Genomic DNA, 24755 nt, shown 5'->3' with positions numbered 1-24755 from the left:
ACAGCGGAGAACTTCCCGGTGGCTCAGTCGCGCCTGCCATTGCAGGTGGTGTGGGTTTGATCCCTGCTCCAGGCAGTTTCCACATGCCGCAGAGCAACTAAGCCCGTGCACCATAACTGTGGAGCCCTCGTGGTCTACAGCCTGTGCTGTGGAACACGAGAAGCCCTGCAGCGAGAAGCCCACACACCCCCCCGGAGAGCAGCCCCCACTCGCCACAGCTGGAGAAAGCCCCGCCCGCAGCAACGAAGATGGAATTGACCCCTGTGTGTCATAACTAGGATTCAGTGCAGTCAAATAAACTTTTAAAACAGGTAAATAAATATAGCCAAGTGTACATGTCCATCTCTAACTCCCTGACTATCCAATTTGGGGTCTTAATAGCCAAGTTTTCACCAGGAATTTCTATAAAAGTATGTTTTTAAAGTGAACTAAACTAAAAACAAAAACTAGTATCATGAATAAGAAGTGGCATACGAATAAGCATACAATTAAATAAAACCTCAACCAAAGTTTCTTGGTCAGAAAAAGATCTGTGAGCTTAATAAATATTACATCATCACTTGGCACAGAGGCCGTGTTTAACAATTGCTTTTGACTGAAATGGGAAAATTAACTTTCACTTTCTATTCAGTCATAAGATCAGGGAATCTGAGAACTGAAAGAGTTCTATTCCAGCCATCTCATTTCACAGATGAGCAAACTGACCCAGAGAGACTTTTTAATAGCCTACTCAAATATCAGTTAGTCATGAAAAAAATTCAATATTAAAGTGAAAACCAAATAAAATATGCTTTCTAAGTATTTCGTTGTTGTTAGTCGCTAAATTGTGTCTGTCTCTTGCAACTCTATGGACTGTAGCCCGCCAGGCTCCTCTGTCCAAGGGATTTCCCAGGCAAGAATACCGGAGTGGGTTGCCATTTCCTTCTCCAGTGGATCTTCCCCACCCAGGGATAGAACCTGCGTCTCCTGCATTGGCAGGTGAATTCTTTACCACTGAGTCATCAGGGAAATCTCGTATCTAAGTATACATGAATCATAATACTATATAATAAGGGCTGTCTATAAAATAATTATTTCTTAAAGTAAAAAGGCAGATACTTTTTGTTTCATATTGCTGTCCTTGTCATATGGTAAGGGCATTATTCATTACACTTCATATTAACGTTTCTCTGCAAATCATCATCTCCTAAGCCACTGGTGCTGCCACTGCTAAGTCACTTCAGTCGTGTCCGACTCTGTGCGACCCCACAGATGGCAGCTCACCAGGCTCCCCCGTCCCTGGGACTCTCCAGGCAAGAACACTGGAGTGGGTTGCCATTTCCTTCTACAATGCATGAAAGTGAAAAGTTAAAGTGAAGTCCCGCAGTCGTGCCCGACTCTTCACCACCCCATGGACTGCAGCCTACCAGGCTCCTCCATCCATGGGATTTTCCAGGCAAGAGTACTGGAGTGGGGTGCCATTGCCTAAGCCACTAATACATATTGAAGTCTATTGATTTAAAAAAATCAATTAGTGATAGACCTCATTAAGTTTCTACCTTTTACTTTAAAAATTAAAAAACTTCAGACTTTAAAAAGTTGTAAAAGTAGCACATTCTCTTACAATCTCTGTAAAAGTAGAATTCTCTTACAACCTTCATTCATATTCCTCAAACATTAAAACTTAATCACATTTATCATCCTCTTTCTATATCTATAGTTTTTAGGATTTATTTGAAAGTGGAAAACATATTGACCCTTTAACCTTAAACACTTTAGCGTATATTTTCTAAATATAAGAAGATAGCATATAAAGATAGCACAATCATCAAAATTAGGAAAGCAACCTTGATACAGCACTATTATCTAATCTATAGAATTTACTTAAATTTCTCCAATTGTGTCACTAATGTCTTAAAAAAATTTTATTAATTGAGATCAAGATCATAACTTTCATTTGGTAAATATCATGCTTCTTCATGACAGCTTCTCTAATTTAGAACAATTCCTTTCTTCTCCCTTAATCTGGAGCAGTTCTTCAGCTTGTCTTTCATGATCTTGACACTCTGGAAAAATAAAGGCCATTTGTTTCATAAAATGTCTCCCAATTTGGGTTTGTGTGTTAGTAACTCAGCAAGAATACCAAAAAAGCAACGCTGTGTCCTTTCAAATACACCTTATCAGGAGGTCCAAAATACCATTTAGTCTCACTATGAGTGACATTAACTTTGATCACTTATTTAGTTTGGATGCAGTCTACCAGACTTCTCTACCATTACTGTATTTTCCTTTTATAATTAGTAAATACCTTATGAGAAGACAGCTCATGTAAATATCCTTTTTCTTAAAATATGTAGGGTGAAAATATTATTTATGACTTCATTATAACTTAAGCATCCTCAATCTTTAAAATTAATATGTTTGTAGCAGTACACAGAAGTTAAACAGTACTTCAATCGTAAGAATTTAATTTACCCAAATTAAATACATGATATCATGGGTACTCAATACCATCCATGCCTTCAAGAATGCTATGTTCTGAAATTTATAAATAATATTAATACTAAAGCATATTTGGATGGTTTTATTTTCCAATGTTTCTTCCTATTTCAAGAGGAAGTTAGTGAGAGGTAACCAGCTGTCCAGATCCTAAGTTTTGAACAGAAAGAGGCTCAAACATTACAAAGAAAAACACACAGGGAAGCGCTAGAGGGAGTATCACATAAAGGGCCCCAGTACAGCCACTGCCTTGCACTTCTCTCTTTTGAGAAGGAACTGTCACACAGGCAACCCTACCCAGCAGGGCACGTGCTTGTCACAACACTTCTTTTCTTCTCTCCTAAGAGCTCAAGTTAAGCTCCTCATCTAACAAGGCTAAGCCCAGAGTGAGTTGATTTTCATGAATTCATTTTATGCCACAACAACTCTACACATCAGGTAAGGATATGGCTTACTATTTCTATCTATTGGCAAATGAAGAATTAGACTAAGAAATTTTCCCAAGGGGCCATCCCTAGTGGTCCAGCGATTAAGACTTCGAGCTTTCATGCAGGGGACACAGGTTCAATCCCACATGCCATGCTATGTGGCCAAAAAGTGAAAATATTTAAAAAAAAATTTACCCAAGATTAGCACTAAGTCTGGAGAAGGCGATGGCACCCCACTCCAGTACTCTTGCCTGGTAAATCCCACGGACGGAGGAGCCTGGAAGGCTGCAGTCCATGGGGTCGCTGAGGGTCAGACACGACTGAGCGACTTCACTTTCACTGTTCACTTTCATGCATTGGAGAAGGAAACCCACTCCAGTATTCTTGCCTGGAGAGTCCCAGGGACAGAGGAGCCTGGTGGGCTGCCATCTATGGGGTCGCACAGAGTCGGACACAGCTGAAGTGACTTAGCATTAGTAGCAGCAGCAGCACTAAGTCAGAGACAGAGGCAGGTCAATGCAATTCTCAGGAGAAGCCCTCAAATGGAAGCAAAGAATTCCTCCCTACCCACATTTATTTGGCTCCTGAAATTTGGAGAGTGAGTATTTAGACTGTGGCTATTAAGAGGGATAGCTCCAAAATTTTTCTGAATCCACACAGTTCCCAAGTTTCAGATAACTACACATGCTTATTACTACTTTCTACCTCATCCCAGTCCCTTATCCTGGAAGTGGATTGGAGCTGACTGCTCTGTGTTAGGAAACACACAGTCATGTACTCCTATAACCAATACTGCTTCCCTGGTGGCTCAGATAGTACAGAATCTGCCTGCAAAGTGGGGAGACCTGAGTTCAGTCCCTGAGTGGGGAAGATCCCCTGGAGCAGGGCATGGCAACCCACTCCAGTATTCTTGCCCGGAGAATCCCCATGGACAGAGGAGCCTGGCAGGCTACAGTCCATGGGGTCGCATTGAGTCGGACGCCACTGAGCGACTAAGCACAGCACAGCAGTGCCCCTCTCCAGAAGCAACCACTGAAGCCAGTATCTTTGTTCCATAACAGAGGCAGTCTATGCATAGTCAAGTATATTCTAATTTGCTTTAGACAATCATTTCTAGGTCACTTCCAGGTTTTAGTGTGCCGGCTTGCAGCCGGCTGCGCTCAGATATGCAGATACCACCACCCTTATGGCAGAAAGTGAAGAGGAGCTAAAAAGCCTCTTGATGAAAGTGAAAGAGGAGAGTGAAAAAGTTGGCTTAAAGCTCAACATTCAGAAAACGAAGATCATGGCATCTGGCTCCATCACTTCATGGGAAATAGATGGGCAAACAGTGGAAACAGTGTCAGACTTTATTTTTTTGGGCTCCAAAAATCACTGCAGATGGTGACTGCAGCCATGAAATTAAATGATGCTTTCTCCTTGGAAGAAAAAGTTATGACCAACCTAGATAGTATATTCAAAAGCAGAGACATTACTTTGCCGACTAAGGTCCATCTAGTCAAGGCTATGGTTTTTCCTGTGGTCATGTATGGATGTGAGAGTTGGACTGTGAAGAAGGCTGAGCACCGAAGAATTGATGCTTTTGAACTGTGGTGTTGGAGAAGACTCTTGAGAGTCCCTTGGACTGCAAGGAGATCCAACCAGTCCGTTCTGAAGGAGATCAACCTTGGGATTTCTTTGGAAGGAATGATGCTAAAGCTGAAACTCCAGTACTTTGGCCACCTCATGCGAAGAGTTGACTCATTGGGAAAGACTCTGATGCTGGGAGGGATTGGGGGCAGGAGGAGAAGGGGACGACCAAGGATGAGATGGCTGGATGGCATCACAGACTCGATGGACGTGAGTCTGAGTGAACTCTGGGAGATGGTGATGGACAGGGAGGCCTGGCATGCTGCAATTCATGGGGTCACAAAGAGTCGGACACGACTGAGCGACTGAACTAAACTGAACTCCAGGTTTTAAGATGTACTTTAAAGGCACGGATATGAAAACTGTCTGTTTACAAGCTTACGTCAGAAGAGATTACTCATATTTAATGGGCTAAATGCGGGGGGGTGGGGAGGCAGTCATCTACGCACAGTGGTCACATACCTTCTGGCTTTGCTACTGTTATTAGCTAATATTTATTAGCACCAGGCATTTTGCTCACTGCTTCACATGGATTACCACCTTATGTCATCATCACAAAAACCCAATAAGAAAGGCACATCCGATGATTTACCTTATACACAGGAAAATGAAGTCTCAAAGAGAAGGAAAACAGTTCACTGTAAATGGAAGAGTCTTAACCTAAAGTGGACTCCAGAGACCAAGTTCTTTGCCTTTTCACTATTATAGCCAGTCTGAAGCATGATGCTGTTTTGTTCTGGAACTTTTTTTTCCCTTTTACGTATTTACTTAGCTCTGTTTAGAAACACAGAATAGGTGAGGAGCTGTGTTTGCAGCATGACTTTCAGTGTTATCTTTTTCAAGGACTTCTCCAATCCAACTCTACTATAAACCACCTTGAGGGCACAGCCAGCTCCTGCCACTCCCCAGGGACTTCCCAGGATCACTCCCAATTTGGCCGTACTGTCTTTTCCTTCTAGACACTGGCTCGTCTCATGAAAAACACAGGCCACTCTTCTCTAGTCCACTGAGATGTGTATTCACAGTTGTTCAACTCTTAATTTCTCCAGGGTGCTGTTAATTCATGTACAATAAATAGACCAACTCTGCGTCTCAGGTAACCAGCCTCAATCTGTATACACAAAATAGATCCAGGAAACCCTTCTCGGGTGACTGGAAAGACCCTTCCACTATAACCATAAAGAGAAGGAAAACAGATACTCCAGAAACGCCTGCTGCGGATCTGGGCTCATGGTAAACTCCTGCCTTATAAACTGATTGACTAAACTCACTGACTACTAACTGAGTCATCAGGAACTTTAAAACTTCATAACCACACATTCTAAAATTCCTTGTAGAGCATCCCTGGGGGCTCAGTGGTACAGAATCTGCCTGCCAATGCAGGAGACACAGGCTCGATACCTGGTCTGGGAGGATCCCACATGCTGCAGGGCAACTAAGCCCCTCGCCGCAACTGCTGCAGCCCAGGTGCCCTGGAGGCTGAGCTCCACTGCAAGAGAAGCCCACACACTGCACCTGGAGGGCAGGCCCCGCTCGCCGCGACAAGAGAAAAGCCGGAGGAACAATGCAGGCCCGGCACAGACAAAAATAAATTAGAAACAAAAGTTGCTTTAAGTAATAAAATCCCTGATAAAGAAATGGACCCTAATCTCTTGAGTGAAAAAAAAGATGGTAAAATTTCACATACTGAATTTTCTAGATTAACATTTTTAAAAATAAATAAAATATGGGGACTTGTATTAATTTGCTGTAGCTGCTATAACAAAGGACCACAGGCTACATGGCTGAAACAGCAAAAATGTACTGTCTCTCAGTTCTGGAGTCTGCATGGCTGATATCACAGCAATGGCAAGGTTAGTTCCTGAGGGCTATGAGGGAAGGGTCCATCCAGGCCTCTCTCTTTGGCCTGTAAATGGCTCTCTTCATGCTCACACAGCACTCTCCCTGTACGTGTCTCTGTCCAAGTTTTCTCTTCTTATAAAGGCACTCATCATATTGGATCAGGGGCCCACCTTATTCCAGTATAACCTCATGTTGTATCCACAATAATCCTATTTCCAAGTAAGGTCACATTCTGGGGGTCAGGGCTTCAACATTTGAATTTGAGGAGTGAAGGGCAATTCAGACTATAACAAGACTCAAGTTAATTTAGCTTTAAGTCTCTCATTTGACAACTAAGTCCCTCGACCCTAAACAATCTCGATAGCTTATGGCAATAAATGCTAGTCTCTCAGTCGTGTCCATGGGCTGTACCCGGCCAAGCTCTTCTGTCCATGGAACTCTCCAGGCTAGAATACTGGAGTTGGTTGCCATTTCCTTCTCCAGAGGATATTCTCAACCGGGGGATCAAACCCAGGTCTCCTGCATTACAGGCGGATTCTTTACCATCTTTATGGCAATTAAAATATATACATATATATATATATATATATATAGCCATGACATTAAAAGATGCTTGCTTCTTGGAAGAAAAGCTATGACAAACCTAGATAGCGTATTAGAAAGCAGAGACATTACTTTGCCAACAAAGGTTCATATAGTCAAAGCTATGGTTTTTCCAGTAGTCATGTATGACTGTGAGAGCTGGACCATAAAGAAGACTGACCACTGAAGAACTGATGCTTTTGTACTGTGGTGTTGGAGAAAACTCTTGAGAGACCCTTGGACTGCCAGATCAACCCAGTCAATCCTAAAAGAAATCAATCCTGAATATTCGTTGGAAGGACGGATGCTGAAGCTCAAATACTTTGGCCACCTGATGTGAAGAGCTAACTCATTTGATAAGACTCTGATGCTGGGAAAGATTGAGGGTGTGAGGAGAAGGGGATGACAGGGAACAAGACAGTTGGATGGCAACACCAACTCAATGGACACGAGTTTGAATGAGCTCCGGGAGATGGTCAAGGACAGGGAAGCTTGGTGTGCTGCCCTCCATGGGGTGGAAAAGAGTCAGACAAGACTGAGCAACTGAACAACAAAATAGTAATTCAGGAATAGTAACAGGAATTGTTACAATAGTAACAATAGTAACTTGTTATAACAGTAACAAATAATTCAGGAATGCAACAATAGTAACAATGAATACATTCATACATATTCTACATATATCATAAAAATATAAGAATATATATAAAATAATATATACAGAACACACATAATATAAGACTATATAGACAGAATATGTATAATATATATACTATATAAGAATATATTATATAACATGTATTAAATGATATATATAACATATTCTTATATATATAAGAATGCATTCTTATATAAGAATATATTCATATATATACATACACTTATTACTATTCCTAAATTAAGATTAGATAGTATCCTTCAAGTTTCTTTGCTGAAGACCATCAAAGTCTATCTACCTAGTTTTGCCATACCATTTCAACCAGACTCCTTCCTAAGATTTATTTAAAACAAGAATTTCAGGAAGGTCAGAGCTAATCATAAAATGGCCACATTTCTAATAGTTAGCAATAAGATGTAAACTTCCTTTAAGAAATAAGGGAGTCAACACTTTACTGATGATCAAACAAAAATACTACATTTTATTTGGCTGGCTACTTAAAAAATCTTTTTCTCCAAATCCTCTAAATCAACTTTAAAACCTCTCCTCTTTTAAATAATTATATTAAATAAGCATCTCCTCTTCGGTACCTTTCACTTGAATCGGGGAATCTAAGTAAACTCTATCTGTGGGTATCAACCCTGACTATACACTGAGAAACATCTAAAAATATCAGTACCTTACCCTGCTGCTCCTGCTGAGTCGCATCAGTCGTGTCCGACCCTGTGCGACCCCAGAGACGGCAGCCCACCAGGCTCCGCCATCCCTGGGATTCTCCAGGCAAGAACACTGGAGTGGGTTGCCATTTCCTTCTCCAATGCATGAAAGTGCAAAGTGAAAGAAGTCGCTCAGTTGTGTCCGACTCCCTGGAAACCCCATGGACCGCAGCCCACCAGGCTCCTCCATCCATGGGATTTTCAAGGCAAGAGTTCTGGAGTGGGGTGCCATTGCCTTCTCCTACCTTACCCTATATGGGACCAAATATATCAGAATATCTAAGCATTATGACCAGCATATGTTATCAAAGCTTCTCAGATGATTCCAATGAGAATGCAGAGGTCAGAACCACTGCTCCTGAGAATTACAAGATTCTAAATTGCATTCCTGGGATTTCCCTGGTGGTTAAGACTCTGCCATGCCATGCAACGGACAGGGGTTCGATCCCTGGTCAGGGAACTAAGATTCCACACGCCACGGGGCAACTGGGCCCAAGCCCAAGTGCAACAACTGAAGAGTCCACGTGTTGCAACCGAGACCCAGTGCAGTCACATAGATTTTTTAAAAATTTAAAAATAAACTGCACTCCCTAAATTGAGTCAACTCTTATTATTGATGCCAATGTCTGCTTTCCTAGTAATCCAAAGAGATAAGCAGTTATATTATTATGTTATGAGATCTTTCGCTATTTGGCACTTGCAGATTACATTCCCATTTGCTTTTGAAACAGAATCAAAATAAATCACAAACGATGGGTGGGAAGAGAGAGGGAAGGCTTCTTAGAGTTGGTAAAGAATCTGCCTATCATGTGGGAGACCTGGGTTCAATCCCTGGCTTGGGAAGATCCCCTGGAGAAGGGAAAGGTTACCCACTCCAGTATTCTGGCCTGGAGAATTCCATGGACTGTATAACCCATGAGGTCACCAAGAGTCCGACAGACTGAGCAACTTCAACTATTTCCATAAACAAATTAAACTACAGTAATAAACTGTAGTAGAAATAAAATGACTAATACAACAACAAACAACAGACTGACTGTTGACTGTTTTGCAACTTTAGTGGAAGTGTTAACAGCTCCAGACAGAAAAATACAAATACCAGTTTCCCTTTCTATTAATTCCAGGTAAATTTATGACATGTGATGAAAACAAAATTAATAATCTTTTTAGCAGCAATAATAAAAATCAAACCAACTGTCAGCAGAGAGACAATTCCCCAAATTTCAACAGTGTCCACTATACAGTGACTGTTTGTTGTGGTTGATGATATATGTGGCAATACCATCAAGTTAAAAAAGAGAACATACCAATCTCTAAGCAGTATGGTACTACTCTGAGAGAGCTTGCTTATTTCCTCAGTATACCACAATCCAAGCCTTAGGCAGATATTTAAGGAACTATGGATCACTATTCCAACTCAATTATTAGGTTTATTCAACAAGTTTTGGGATATAAAAAAGCAAAAGAATTTTCAAAGAACTTGTTTGCCAAGCTTCTCCAACAGCAGAGTTCAAGCTTGTCAGAGGCTGTTGTGAAACATCCTGCCAAGATCCCTTATGAAACGGCTTAAAATGAAATATCTATCAAATGCTTTCCTAAATGAAAAGCTGGTTAAAAACAGTCTAAAAATCTCCCCAATGCAGGGACTTCCCTTGCAGGCTAGAGGTTTAGACTCTGCACTTCCACGGCAAGGGCCACAGGCTCAATCCTGCGTGCTGTGCGGAGTCAAAAGAAAAGAGATTCCCCAGTGAAAACAATCCTTCTCAAAGGTAAGACGCAAAATGAGCACACTCCCAAGCTGCTTCTACCATTTCTTGGAACTCCAGTCGAGGCAATACCGGGAATAGGCTGGGGGCCCACCACTCCCACAGCCTTCAGCAGCCCCCTGCACTCCGAGGCCACTTCAAAGAACACACAAACCAATCAGCACAGTGCACTTGCTCCAGAAACCTCTCTTTAAGAGAAATTCCTGTGCCATCTTTTCCAATCAGAACGCTGTCAAAGCCTCATCCTATGAAGACACCACTTTGAAATGACTTCCTTCACCTTTGATTTAAAAAACAAAAACCCGAGCCCTTGCTATATCAGAACAGGATCTGACAATATTTACCATGCAGCAAACGCACCAGAAATACACACGGTGAAAACTTTAAGTGCTCAGGCTCTAGAGTCAGAAGGACCCTATTTAAGGCCAGATGGCACAGCGTGGCCTGGGTGCTCAAACTCAGGCAAATTATTCAGTCTCTCTAGGGTTTAGTTTTTGTGTCCAACTAAAATAAGAATATCTTCAAGCTGTAAAAATTCAATAACATGTAAATATATCACTTATACTGCATGGCATATATTAAGCATTCAACATATCTTCTTGATAAAAATCCTTCAATATTTGATTTAGATAAAAACAAGCACTCTAAAAACTTGACTTACCACACACATATATATATGCACACACAAATATATACACAGATATACAAATCAAATCACACTGTACACATTTTAACACTGTTATATGTAAATTGCTTCTCAATGTAGCTGTTTGTTGTGGGGGAGGGCGGAGCCTGACTTACTGAAATCTTACACTGACAAGCATGGTTTTTGTTTTGTTTTGTTTTGTAATGTGGCCATGCCACTCCACATGTGGGATGTGAGTTCCCTGACCAGGGATCAAAACTAAGCTCTCTGCATTGGAAGCATGGAATCTTAACCACTGGACAGCCAAGGCAGTCCTTTTTGTTTTGCTTGTAGTAAGAATAAGTCCTCTCAGACGACTAGTGCATGAAATACTATCATCTAATGTGGCTATCACTACCAGCAAACAACATTCGGCTTCAACTAAAAGCAAAAGCTGGATACATATGTGCGCTCATGTTACGCAAATTTATCAAACTGTACACTTACGGCCTGTGTATCCTTGTGTTTACGCTATGCTCCAATAGAAAGTTTAAAGAGCAGAGGTTCATATGCCAGGAGAAACAAAACTTGGAAAGGTCTTTAACTCAGTATTCTCTAGTTCCCTCAGCTCCGAGCACTGTTCTCCCAGAGAGGTGAAAGGAGCGCAGCTAGGGGGAGGAGACTGAGACCAAGCCAAACACTAGAATAACCTTCCTTCATCCCCTCCTATGAAACGCAACAAAATGCAAGAAAATCTTTAGCCACAGCACATCTTGGTGAATACACATGCACAAAATTAGGGTGACTGGGGAACAAAATGAGTCAAAATCATAGTCGTTTATACAAACTCCCATGGTATATTTTTTTTAATTATTCTGGAGGACTTCCCTGGTGACACAGTGGATAAGAATTCTCCTGCCAATACAGGGGATGTGGGTTTGATCCCTGGTCCGGGAAGATCCCACATGCCATGGAGCAACTAAACCCGTGGGCCACAACTAGTGAGCCTGTGCTCTGGAGCCCATGAAAGCAACTACTCCAGCCCGCGTGCCTTACAGCCTGTGCTTGGTAACAAGAGAAGCCACTGCAATGAGAAGCCCTCGCAATGCAACTAGAGAAAGCCTGCGTGCAGCCCAGCACAGCCAAAAATAAAATAAAAAGTACTATTTTAGGGGACAGATTAATATATGAACATATCTGTATTCCAAGAGTATAAAACATCACCATCCCCCTTTCTATATAGTTCCCATCACCAGTAACTTCCACTGTTACCAATTTCCAAAGTGCATTTTAAATGTTTTCAGGAACTGATGCACATAAAACAAGCCAGGATTGTGCAACTGGTCTCTGGGACTCAGCAATAAGTCCTTGGAAAAGGATTCTTCACAGCCAGATTCTCAGCATACTTTCAAAATCTGTCATTGAAACAGCTTCATTACCTGCAAGTGAAACACTTCTGTTGACTGACTCAAGCTCTCTTTATAGGAACTGAACCCTTCTAGTCTTATTTTAAAAGAAAAGGAAAAGCTGTTTCAGCAACCAGGCAGCAAGTCTGGGGGAGCTGCAGTGCACCACACACTGGTCTAATTTATAAAGTTTTCCTGCCTGAAAACGTAGTGCATAAATCTAGTTTTTAAATTTTTTAATACTTAAATGTACTGAGGGAAAAGCAAAAATCCTACTTATCACAAGCGTAATCCTATAAAAGGCTATCTACTTAATATTCTTCCAGATTCTTTTTTTCCTTCAAGGTTCCTTTTTATCTCTTATATAGGTTAAGACTCTGGACTTTCTCAAGTCAAAGACTCCACTCCAATGCAGGTGCTGTCACTTTACAGCTGTGTTTCTGGGCAAATATAGCCCTTAATTCTTCCAGAGATGCCTCTCTACAAAGATACTCTTTGGTCATAAAAGGAAAAAATCAGTTGCCACAGTGTGTTGTGAGGATCAAAAGAGAAAATGCACACTGCCTACAGGACCTGTAAAGCCAAGAGACAATGAACAGTACTTTATATAGTTAGATGGGCTTCCCTGGCGGCTCAGACAGTAAAGAATCTGCCTGCAATGCGGGAGACCCAGGTTCCATCCCTGAGTTGACAAGATCCCCTGGAGGAGGAAATGGCTTACCACTTCAGTATTTTTTTTTTTCAGCAAAATAATGATTTTATAAATTATAATAAATCATCAGCACAGTTTAATGTTATGAAGTCATTAAAATAATACTGTAGGAAAATCAAGGTATATTTAAGAGATAATATATGTGAACACTTCAGTATTCTTGCCTGGAAAATCCCATGGGCAGAGGAGCCTGGCAGGCTACAGTTCATGGGGTCTCAAAGAGTTGGACATGACTGAGCAACTAACACTTTCATACAGTTAGACAAATATCCATCTTGAAATTAGCCTACTGGTCATGTGTGTATGCATATATTTTGCCAGGTTTTGGTATACTGTTATACTGGTTCTGTAAAAATGAATTAGGGAACTTCTCTCTCTGACTTGAAACTGTTTAAGCGATTCACTAAAGTTTAAGATAATTCACCCACCAAAAACTCTTTGGGGCTACCAGTTTTATGCATATGGAGATTGTTCCCTGGCAATTTCTTCAGGTTGTTGTTACTAGTACATTTTCTTTTTAAACAAATTACCAAATATTGATTACTATTGCACATTGTAAAAAGTTAAAAATATTTCAATGCACTAGCTCAAGCTGTGTATAAAATTCCTACACAGGTCTGTATCATTTTTTTTAAACCTTTAAAATCATGTTTATTTAGCTTATTTTTTAAAGATATAAATTCTAAAAATATATCAAGAGTATCTGATAAGGACTTTTTATAACTTCCAGTTCTGCCAACATTCCCAAAATGCATCCCTGACAACAATATTGCTGGGCACAGGGGCAAGGGGGTGGGGACAGGGTGCCGGGGGCAGGAGGGGGGACAGAGGGGGCAGCCTGAGATAGTCACTGATGAGGGGCAACCCCTCAGTGTGAGTCAAATTACAACTGGAACTCAGTCATAGAACTGTTTGTCTACCACAGGCATCATTCCTCACATTCAAATTATTCTTCCATGTTTCCCCCTAAAGCTTTTCTTTCCTCTGTTTCTAGTTCCCATATAAGCCCTTGTCTTAAACACTCACTTATTTTGCTTTCTTTTCTCCTCTCTTTTGTTCCACTGGTATAACATAAGAGATCAGCTTCATTAAACTATCTTCTAGAGAAGAAGAATGGAAATATGATCAAAGATAAGAATTTACCAAGTCTAAATTTTAGGGCTCTAAAAACCTAAGTGGTTTAAGCACTGGTTGCCCAGAAGCATTCTTTGTTTCTTTTCCAAGATGATGATGATTCTTCATACATTTCCTTTTTCCACATGGGCACCCTGGCTTTTAAAGCATCAGTGGCATAGCTCACAGCTTCAAGGGATGCAGCCCTGTGGGCCGAGGACACAGCAATGATAACGCTTGCTTCTGTCACTGGAACCAAGCCAAGTCGATGAAACGCTGCTATGTGTTTGACTGGCCATTTCTGTCTAATGTCACTACAAATTTTTCTTATCCCATTTTCTGCCATTGGTAGACATGCTTCACACTCTAAGCTAATGACTTTTTCCCTTTGAAAGTATTCCTTGTAGTCCTACAAATAGGGATATTGTGCCACAGAGTGGAGAAATCACCAGCTGTGAGACTTCATCTACTGAAAGTTTCTCAGGTGTGAATTTTATTGTATCTTTAGATTTCTCAACTTCATTCATATCTTTTCCAGGTGGCTCAAAAGTACCACCCTCCACTAATGGAAGGGATAACGGCAATTTCGTCTCCTGATTGAAGCAGGAGGAGCTGATCTCCAAGCTCGACATATTCTTGACAAACAGCAAATATCACCTGATTTCTGACATCAGCCAATCCTGGATGGTGTGTTTCTATCTCATTCCACAGCTGCAATGCTTTTATTTCTTGCAGCACAGAAATGGTCTCTGAGCAAATTCCTGCTATTTCAGCACTTTTTGCAAAATACAACACTTCCACCTGGCACCGGGGGACCATCCCGCCAGGGAAGTCTCCCCTGGTATCCCAGCCGCGGAAGCCTGTATCATCTCTTAATAGAAATATAAACAAACAAATCAAGTTCTGTCAAAAAATTAATAAGGAAATAAATAAGTGGATAATAAGGCAAACTATCCACATTCTAAAAGGATCTATTGAATCAGAATAGGAATCCAGATAACCTTAGTAAATAAGCCAGGTTATTTTGAACACAATTCTGTGTACCTCTGTAACCCTGCTCTAGGAATCTATTACAGGATTCTAATATAGTGCTTCTGGTTATCCAATAATAAATTCGAGATGATAGCCTACTAAAGAAAATGCAAAAAGCACTGTATCACAGGGTGATTTGTGAGAATCAAAGTGTATGTGGAGAAGACTTTGTAAGCTATATAGACTCCTACCAAAAGTTAGGCAGTGTTATTCTTACACTTTACAATACAGCAGGTAATGTTTTCCTGGCACAGAGATTAATATCCAAAGCAACATCAGGGCCCAAAATTTTAATACATGCTTCAAGATTTTTTTTTTTGATGTGGGCCATTTTTAAAGTCTTTTATTGAACGTGTTACAATATTGCTTCTGTTTTATGTTTTGGCCACAAGGTACGTGGGATCTAATGCTTCCCAGGTGGCACTAGTGGTAAGGAAGCCACCTGCCAATGCAGGAGATGCAAGAGACGTGGGTGCGATCCCTGGGTTGGGAAGGAGGAGGGCAGGGCAATCCACTCCAGTATTCTTGCCTGGAGGATCCTATGAACAGAGGAGCCTGGCGAGCTACAGTCAGTAGAGTGAGACACGACTAAAGCAACTTAGCACGCACACAACTCCCCAACCAGGGATCGAACCTGTACCCCCTGCATTGGAAGGTCAAGTCTGAACTACTAGACTACCAGGGAAGTCCCAACACATCCCTCAGTCAGTCCCCTCACTTCTCCAGTGTCCTAGTCTTTTAATAATTACGTACCTTCTATATCATGATGTAGATAAATATTACATTATAGCCAGTGGCTTTGTATAAGGGAAACATGATTCAAACTCCTGGCAATAATTACCACAGTCAAAGTCCTTCCTTAATCTGATTAAAAAGAAACTCATTACGATGCTGTGTAAAAAGTATCCTCTGGTTTCTATCTTTGAGAGCTCATCACTAAACGATACTCTAGAATAAAATAAAAATAAAGTGATATTCTTAATATGGAGGCGGTAAGGGTGGTGATAATGATGATGAAAACCGTTACTATGTTAAGCACTTCATGTGGCTCATACCAGTTACCCCCACGACCCTGTGCTGCTGTTCTGCGGACACTCGTCAGCCAGAGGCAGAGCTGAAATCTGAACCCAGGCAATCTGACTCCAGAGTCCACAAGCTTAATCACTGACAGACTATAAGTACAGGATCCTACAGATAAATTACAGTCATAATGAAAGTTTCATCACAGCTACAGTATGGGTTTTAAATACAGACACACACACACATATTTCCTAATGTACACTGTGTTAGATCCACAGCTGAAAAAATTAGTTATTTCTGTTGGCTCCAGTAGAGATGAGTGTTTCTAAAGAAGCCTTTTCTCTTGCACAGCACAATGAAAAATAGAAAGGTCAAAGTAAAATGTTCTTTTCTCCAGACCTCCCCAAGATAATGTTTGAAATTCCACTGTAAACCCCTATGAAGTTGACTTAGCTAAGCCTAATCTCATTTTTTAGGTCTTTCATGACAATTGGCCTTATTTAGTCTTTGCCCAGAGTTTTCTCTTTTCAGCCAGGATAAATTACAGCTTGGCCATGCATCTTGAAAGAAGTAAAATAATCACTGAAAGCAACCTTAGGGTTTTTTTTTTTAAACTAGAGTGCCCTCTTAAAAAGTTTAATATACTGGTGGGGGGTGTGTACATGTGTAGGTGTGTATATCTGTGTGTGTGTAGCTAGCTAAGTATGAACAGAGTCAATTATGGGTTTAAAAAAAAAAGGTAAATTTTGGGAGGTGTAGTAAGTTTTAACCAGGTTTAAATATTTACTTGCAAACTAACTAGGCAACATCACAACAGTCACTACTAGACTGATAAATGTTCTAAATATGCAGATTCTATATAACTCAAAGAAATTTAAGTATAATCATATTTAAAGAGGTAATTTCTACTTCTAAAAGATGAAGTTTGACAAGACTCTTACATATGCATAATCCATAAAATAAAATGAAGCACAGCATTTGTGAATATAGTAGCTTGGCTACAACGAAACTAAGAATGAAATGTCACACTAGCTGATCACAGACAAAGACAGAAATTAGTCACTCTGAACAATTCCAGATCAAACTATGTCAAAAGAAGTTTAACATGTTACAGTGTCAAAGGAGAGTGCTCCCCTACAGAATGAATCTCCCAGATTTTTAAAATCCTGAATGACAAATTTGTTGGCTTACCCTAGAAACACGTCAGTCATATTCAAGTATCAAAGAAAAAATAAGAAAACATTTTTTTATAAAAAAGGGGTGAATGAATTTGCCTGGTATCCAAGTCATAAAAACTGCCTTCATTACTTCCCTTATCCAAGACAACTGAGGGATAGGGAGCTCGGAGTGCAACATGACTAACTTGAACACTTTTTTGTTATTTAACTCAGGTCATTAACACAGCAACTACCACATTTATTGACTGCTTCCTTTGTGCCAGGCTTTTACTAAATGTTTTACGTAAACATTTAAAGCTCATAACCTTGGGACACAGCTTTCACTTTTGGTAGAGGAAATCAGAGTTCAGTGCAGTTTAAAACCTTGTCTCAAGTCACATAGCTAGTAAGTGGCGGAGCCCCGTTTCCAGGTTGATACTCTTGATGTCACATCACAAAGACGCTTCATTGACAAGAGGTGGGAACAGATTAAACAGATAAGCTCACACACAGATCGCTGGTCATCACAACTCTTCTTTCCAAGAAAGTAATTGCATAATATTAAGAATTCTGGTTACTGTGTTAAAAAAATTCTGCCTGTATTCTACTTATTTAATATCAGGCATATTATAGATTTATGAACATTAGGGGCATCGCTTTGTTAAATTCACATTTTAACAAACTTTTAACAATCAGTTTTCTTTCTATTTCACTAAATCAAGGACATTATCTTCATCAATAATCTCCAAATAGTCTTGAAGACGACAATGGCTTTAAAAGAGGGAAAGGCTAGTAACACAGTAATACCATCTGCTTATATAATGTCTTATTCTATATGCATTATGTGTTAAGTGAAATAGAAAGGGGGCAAAAAGTTTCAAGATTACATAGATAAACTGAGTTACATCAAAGAGGTACTATTCACTCAGCAAGGCTGCTCTGGGTGACAGAGTACTTACTTTCTGGGAGATCAGAGATTGCTAATTCTATTCTTTCTCTCTCTCTCTCTCTCTCTCTGTCACTCACACACACACACACACACACACACACAAATCTGATCAACACAAACCTCACTGGAAAAAACAGCATTCTTTTGAAAGGTATATAAATTGTATAAGTGCAATGTAGTATTAACAATACAATGGAACATTATTTAGTAACAAAAAGAAGGCGGTACTGATTGATGCTAAAACCGGGATGAACTCTACACTCTACTAAGTGCAAGAAGTCAGTCATAGACCACCTACTGCATGCCATTATAGAAATGTGCAGAAGAGTCAAATCCACAGAGACAAAAAGCAGATTAGTGGTTGCCAATGGAGGGGGGACATGGAGGGAAGGATACCGCATGAATGAGTACAGGCTTCTTGTGGAGGTAATAAAAATGTTGCAAAGTTGGTTACACTGATGGATGCACAACTCTGTTTACATACTAAAAGCCACTGAATTACACATTTTAAATAGGTAAATTATATGCCATATAAGTTATATCTCTATTAAACTGTTATTTGGGGAATTCCCTGGTGGTCCAGTGGTTAGGACTCTGTAGTTTCACTGCCAAGGGCCTGGGTTCAACCCTGGTCAGGAAACTAAGATCCCTCTAGGCAGGTGGCGCAGCAAAAAATAAAAAGGCAAAACTGAAAAAATCCTTGTTATCAAATAGAATGAATAGCATTTTCCTTTTGCTAATATAAAAAATGCAAAATATATAATTCTTCCACATTTAAAACTTTTTTTTTTTTTTTTTTTACTGTTTACGTGTATCACAGGCTGGCATTATCCAAATGCAGTTGTATAAGCCACAAGCTGCCTTGCAACTCCAGGCTTCAGTATTTGTAGGCAAGTTGCTATCCTCTGAACCTCACTTATGTGGGGCCCTACCTCGGAAACCTTAAAAAAAAGGGGCTAGCTTTTGCGGTTGGAAACCAAGATGGCGTCCGGCAAAAGAGATAGGGGCATGGTCTATGTTAAAGTTTTTGACTGGCTCTCTTGACTTCCCAACAGTGGACGGTACATGATTACCATAGACTCCTGTTAAGCTCATGACGACTTGACCTTATATGCATAGTATAATTTGACCTTTAACGTGATTGGTGCGACTATGCATACTATAATTTGACCTTTAACATGATTGGTGTAACTATGGCATATTATAATTTGACCTTTAATGTGATTGGTGCCACTATGGGCGGTCCCTCACAGAACCCCCTTGGTTGCCTATATAAACCAAGAGTTTGTGGCAATAAACCGGAACTGCTCAGATGGAACCCCTGTGGTGTCTGATTGTCACTTGTTCACCTAGGGGCTGGGTTGGTGGACAGCAGGCTCACCTCTCCTTGGGACCCCTCGGCTTTGCTGAGGGAAGTTCCACTGCCTCTCTCTTTCTGGGGAGCGCCCCCCCCCCCCCCCCGCAGAAACTGGCGCCCAACATGGGGCTCGAACCCACGACCCTGGGATTAAGAGTCCCACGCTCTACCGACTGAGCTAGCCAGTCCTGGGTCGCACTTACCCTTCTGTAAAGTAAGAATTAGAATACTTAATTCAGAGATTGTTGTAAGGATTAAATAGGATAATCTCTGCAAAGCACATAGCAGAGTATGCAGAGCAAAATGCTAAGTGAACACCAGTTACTAACATTCAAAACTGAATGTTTCTGGAGCCAAACTGGTCCATGTCCTACCCTATACAATGATCTCATCCATATTCATTTTAAGACGTTGTCACAGGGCCTCAGTGTGATGGTTAGAGGATATTTAGAGGAAATCTCTGCAGAAGAGAGTAATAAGTTCCTACTTCCCTCACTAACTCTTCTTTCTTACCAACTATTAGCTTCCTTGCTGCCAATAGTTGGTAGGGAGATAAAACAGGCCAAACTCCAGGCCACGGGTAGGGTTGGCCCTTCACATAATCTGCTTTATTCAAAGTCAGACTTTTCCAAAAGATAATAAGGCTTGTCAGTGGGGGCTCTATTGCATAACCCCTTTGATAAAGGCTTTGCAAAATGTACAGAACAAGCAATCAACATTGCTGGCGGCACAGCGGATGAGAGTCCGCCTGCAGTGCAGACGGGTTCAATCCCTGGTCGGGGAAGACTTCAAATGCTACGGAGCAACCAAACCCGTGTGCCTCGACTACTGATCCTGTGCTCGAGAGCCCAGGAACTACCGTTGCCGAAGCCCGTGCATTCAGAGCCTGTGCCTGCAATAAGGGAAGCGACCACAATGGGAAGCCCGCACACCGAAACCAAGAGGAGCCCTGCCTGCCCCAACAGCTCATGCAGAGCAATGAGGACCCAGTGCAGCCAGAAACGAAAACCTGTTTAAAGAGGAAAAGAAAGCGATCTCTGTATGTTAGTTTTACAGATGGTCAAACTCTTAATATATCTGATAAATGTGAACTGCCAAGATTAAGAATGAAGATGACAGGAACAGATAGAGCAGTCGGTATACCTGGAACTTGAAGTAAATAACAGAGGATCTAGCCTATCCATGTACAAGTGAGTAACCACAACGCTGGTGCTGAACAAGTTACACACAGAACACTGTCAACACAGTCCTTCCACTCTAAGGCCAACTAACTTCCTGGCTTAACAGAATTTTACCATTTCAACGAAAAAATGGCAGGTTGACAGGCTCTATACTTTTCTCAGCAAACAAAATATGACTTATTCTCAAGACACAATCATGTCAAAAACTCCCTCTCTACAACTTGAATGAGTATCTCAAGAAATATGAAAACTTTCAGTGGATACTTACTTATTGATAATTTCAATAACAAAACTTAAGTTATACGAGGTGGCTTTCACTAAACACATTTAACAGAATAGCTCCAAATACATTTTCAGAAAACAGAACAAAACTCCATGAATGTTTGTTTCTGGTCTTGGAATGGTGCTGACATGCCACACTGCCCGTGCACTAAGTGAGAATGCAGGTCCCAGAAAAAAAAAAATGTAGTCAAGAGAGCTGTGGAGAAAGATATCACCTTTCATTCAAAGGCCTTCTGATGTAATAAGGGCCATAACATAAACATACATACATAGCCCACATCATATTGCCAATAGGATTAAGAGAAGAAAAATCTTTAAGACAACTCAGCCAATCAACATATTATCAGATCAGTCACTCAGCTATGTCCAACTCTTTGCGACCCCATGGACTGCAGCTCGCCAGGCTTCCCTGTCCATCACCAGCTCCCGGAGCTTGCTCAAACTCATTTCCATCGAGTCGGTGATGCCATCCAACCATCTCATCCTCTGCCATCCCCTTCTCCTCCTGCCTTCAATCTTTCCCAGCATTAGGGTCTTTTCCAATTGAGTCAGTTCTTCCCATCAGGTGGCCAAAGTATTGAAGCTCCAGCTTCAGCATCAGTCCATCCAATGAATATTCAGGACTGATTTCCTTTGGGATGGACTGGTTGGATCTCCTTGCAGTCCAAGGGACTCTCAAGAGTCTTTTCCAGCACCACAGCTCAAAAGCATCAATTCTTCGGCACTCAGCTTTCTTTATAGTCCAACTCTCACATCCATACATGACCACTGGAAAAACCATAGCCTTGACTAGACGGACTTTTGTTGACAAAGCAACGTCTCTGCTTTTTAATATGCTGTCTAGGTTGGCCATAACTTTTCTTCCAAGAAGCAAGCGTCCTTTGATTTCATGGCTGCAGTCACCATCTGCAGTGATTTTGGAGCCCCCCAAAATAAAGTCTGTCACTGTTTCTATTGTTTCTCCGTCTATTTGCCATGGAGTGATGAGACTGGATGCCACGATCTTAGTTTTTTGAATGTTCAGTTTTAAGCCAGCTTTTTCACTCTCCTCTTTCACTTTCATCAAGAGGCTCCTTAATTCCTCTTCACTTTGTGCCATAAGGGTGGTATTTTTTGAGTATCTAAGGTTACTGATAATTCTCCTGGCAACCTTGATTTCACCTTGTGCTTCATATAAATTATTTTAAAGGCATGGAGACTACCAAGAGATGAAGGCAACCCTTTCTTCAAGTAGCACTTATCTGGGAAGTTAATACATATATAAAAAATTTAACATGGCAAATGTATAACAATGACAATAAGTCATGGAGGAATAACAGAATAAACTTGCTAATTACTTAAGAGATGACTTTAGGGTAAGCTCCCAGAATAAGTAGGTTTTGCCCTAAGATTCTGAAAGATGGTTAGAACTTAGAACAGGCAACAGGTATGGACGCGGAAGGTCAAACAGTGGGGAAGCAGGAAAGCATCTGGGAAAATTATACAGTAGGCTGGCAAAATTAACACAGCACAAGAAAGAAAAGAGCCTGAAACAGTCGCACTATGAAAAGCTTCTAACCGAAAGTTAAGATGTTTAGATTGATTATACAGCCAAGAGAAATCTATCAAAAGTTTTGGTATATTCTACTCTTTTGAAACATTTCCTCTTCATCTGTCAAATAAATGAGATCTTCCTTCAAGATCCAGCTCACCAAATGTAATTTCCACAGGGAAGCTTTCCCAAAGTTGCAGTGCAGTCCAAGGCTCCCTTCTCTGTATCCACAGCACTTTGGGCTACACTGGGTATGAAAGTGTTAGTCACTCAGTCATGCCCAACTCTGCGCGACCCCATGGACTGTAGCCCACCAGGGTCCTCTGTCTGTGGAATTTTCCAGGCAAGAATTGACTGGAGTGGGTTGCCATTTCCTCTTCCAGGGGACCTTGCTGACCCAGGGATAGAACCCATGTCTCTTACATCTCCTGCATTGCAGGCAGATTCTTTACTGTTTGAGCCACCAGGGAAGTTACACTAAATAGTGATTCCAAAACACTGCATGAGAATTAATGGGCAGCTTGGTCAAAAGACAGCAAGCATAGTTTATCCTTTAGCCTCTGGGAATCAGCAGTCAGACCACACTAGTTTATACCCTAAGAACAAAAGCCATAAGGCCGTGTTCTTACACAGATGGGATTTTATAAAAATATTAGTTTCACTTTCCCTAGCATGTCACCAACCTTCTCCCTGGTGGAGCTAAGTTTATTAAGCACAAATAACTATGGTATGCTAAATTCTACTTTTAGAACCAACAACTAAAAAACCAAAGTGTAATTAATGTAACAAAATTATAAAAAGCATTAAACTACCAGCTGTTTTTCACACAATTAACTTCTGGAATATTTGAGCATAGAGTCAATTTTCCTTCTTTAGAAACTTATGTCCACAACCTTCAGCTTTCTTTTTATTCTTATATATTCACCAGGCAAACATCCCTGTTCAATAAGGTCAAACGAGGCACCTTCAAATAAAAGTATACTGTAATTCACTACTGATGGTGTGGCTCTCCCAGAGAAGTACCTTATCTCACCTAACAAACAGACCTAACTTGAAACAGACCTAGCTTGGAAGAGACAAGCTACAAGAATACACTTCTAAATGGCTTGTCAGAAATACTGTATATTAATGCATATATATGGAATTTAGAAATACCGTAACAACGATCCTACATGCAGGGTAGCAAAGGAGACACAGATGTAAAGAACAAACTTTTGGACTCAGTGGGAGAAGGCAAGGGTGGGATGATTTGAGAGAACAGCACTGAAACGTGTATCACATGTGAAACAGATGGCTGCTGCCAAGTTCAACGCATGAGGCAGGGCACCCAAAGCCAGTACTCCAGGGCAGCCCAGAGGGATAAGGTGCAGAGGGGAGGGGGAGGTGGGTTCAAGATGGGGCGAGGGGAGAACACCTGTGGCTGATTCATGCTGATGCATACATGAAAAAAAAACCCATCACAATATTATAATTATCCTCCAATTAAATAAATTAATTAAAAAATAAATAAATATATGGCTTGTCAGGATCAACAATATCGCTATTTCCTTTCCAATACCCCCTTCTTCATCCCTGCCCAAAGGAATCCTTCCATGCAACTCTGAAAAGAGTAGGAATTGATATAAGGGGAAATGATCAAAGTGGTTGCAACCACACATTAATGGTGTCAGTTTCTTTAGACAAATACACTAATAACCACAAACCATAACTAAAAGCAGGAAATATATTCTCATCTGGTGCCTTCAAAACAGTGATTTTATAAAGACCAACTAATCAAGCCAATATAGGATCAAAAAAATAGAGCAAATTATTTTAAGGACACCAATATTTTTTAACTTTGAAAAGTCAAAGTCCCAATAGAGCTATACAACTTAACAAGTCAGTCCTAAAATTCATTCAAAACTCTACCCCAATTTTTGGAAGGAGAGGAAGAATATCTGAAAAGATATCAAACCTATTAAGTGATACTAATAAAAAGCAATGTGATATTGGCACAATGCAAAACAGGTAAATGTAATAAAATACACTAGACAAGTTCAAAACGAGTCTACACATATGGTAATTTAGTATATAACAAGAGCAGCAGTCTAAGTGTAGAAACCATAAAACTCAATAAATGGTGAAGAGCCAATATCCCCATTTGTAGGTGAGGAGAGTTGTCATATTCCTATTCCTTGCATCCTATAAAAGCAGTTTTCATATGGACTGAGGCATTAAACCTATAAAATATAAAAAGAATAGTCAATAGTGTTACGGGTAAGTAAAGCTTTCCTAAAGAAAAATCGCCCCCC

The 24755-nt window shown here is 40.6% G+C and overlaps 1 protein-coding gene, 1 non-coding gene and 1 pseudogene across 5 annotated transcripts in view; all 3 read right to left on the bottom strand.

Moving 5' to 3' along the window:
- ELF1 (E74 like ETS transcription factor 1) overlaps window positions 1-24755 on the bottom strand; it is a 115862-nt gene that overhangs the window by 28867 nt on the left and 62240 nt on the right. The gene's annotated exons all lie outside the window — the stretch shown is intronic.
- Window positions 13630-14809, bottom strand: LOC102170528 (annotated as a pseudogene).
- TRNAK-CUU lies at window positions 19586-19658 on the bottom strand. Its single transcript has one exon. It is a non-coding gene; the product is annotated as a tRNA-Lys (tRNA).

This window comes from Capra hircus, chromosome 12 (genome assembly GCF_001704415.2).
Source record: "Capra hircus breed San Clemente chromosome 12, ASM170441v1, whole genome shotgun sequence".
Taxonomy (NCBI): domain Eukaryota; kingdom Metazoa; phylum Chordata; class Mammalia; order Artiodactyla; family Bovidae; genus Capra; species Capra hircus.
The sequence above is the reverse complement of the archived record's forward strand: the minus strand, read 5'-3'. Positions and strand labels throughout refer to the sequence as shown.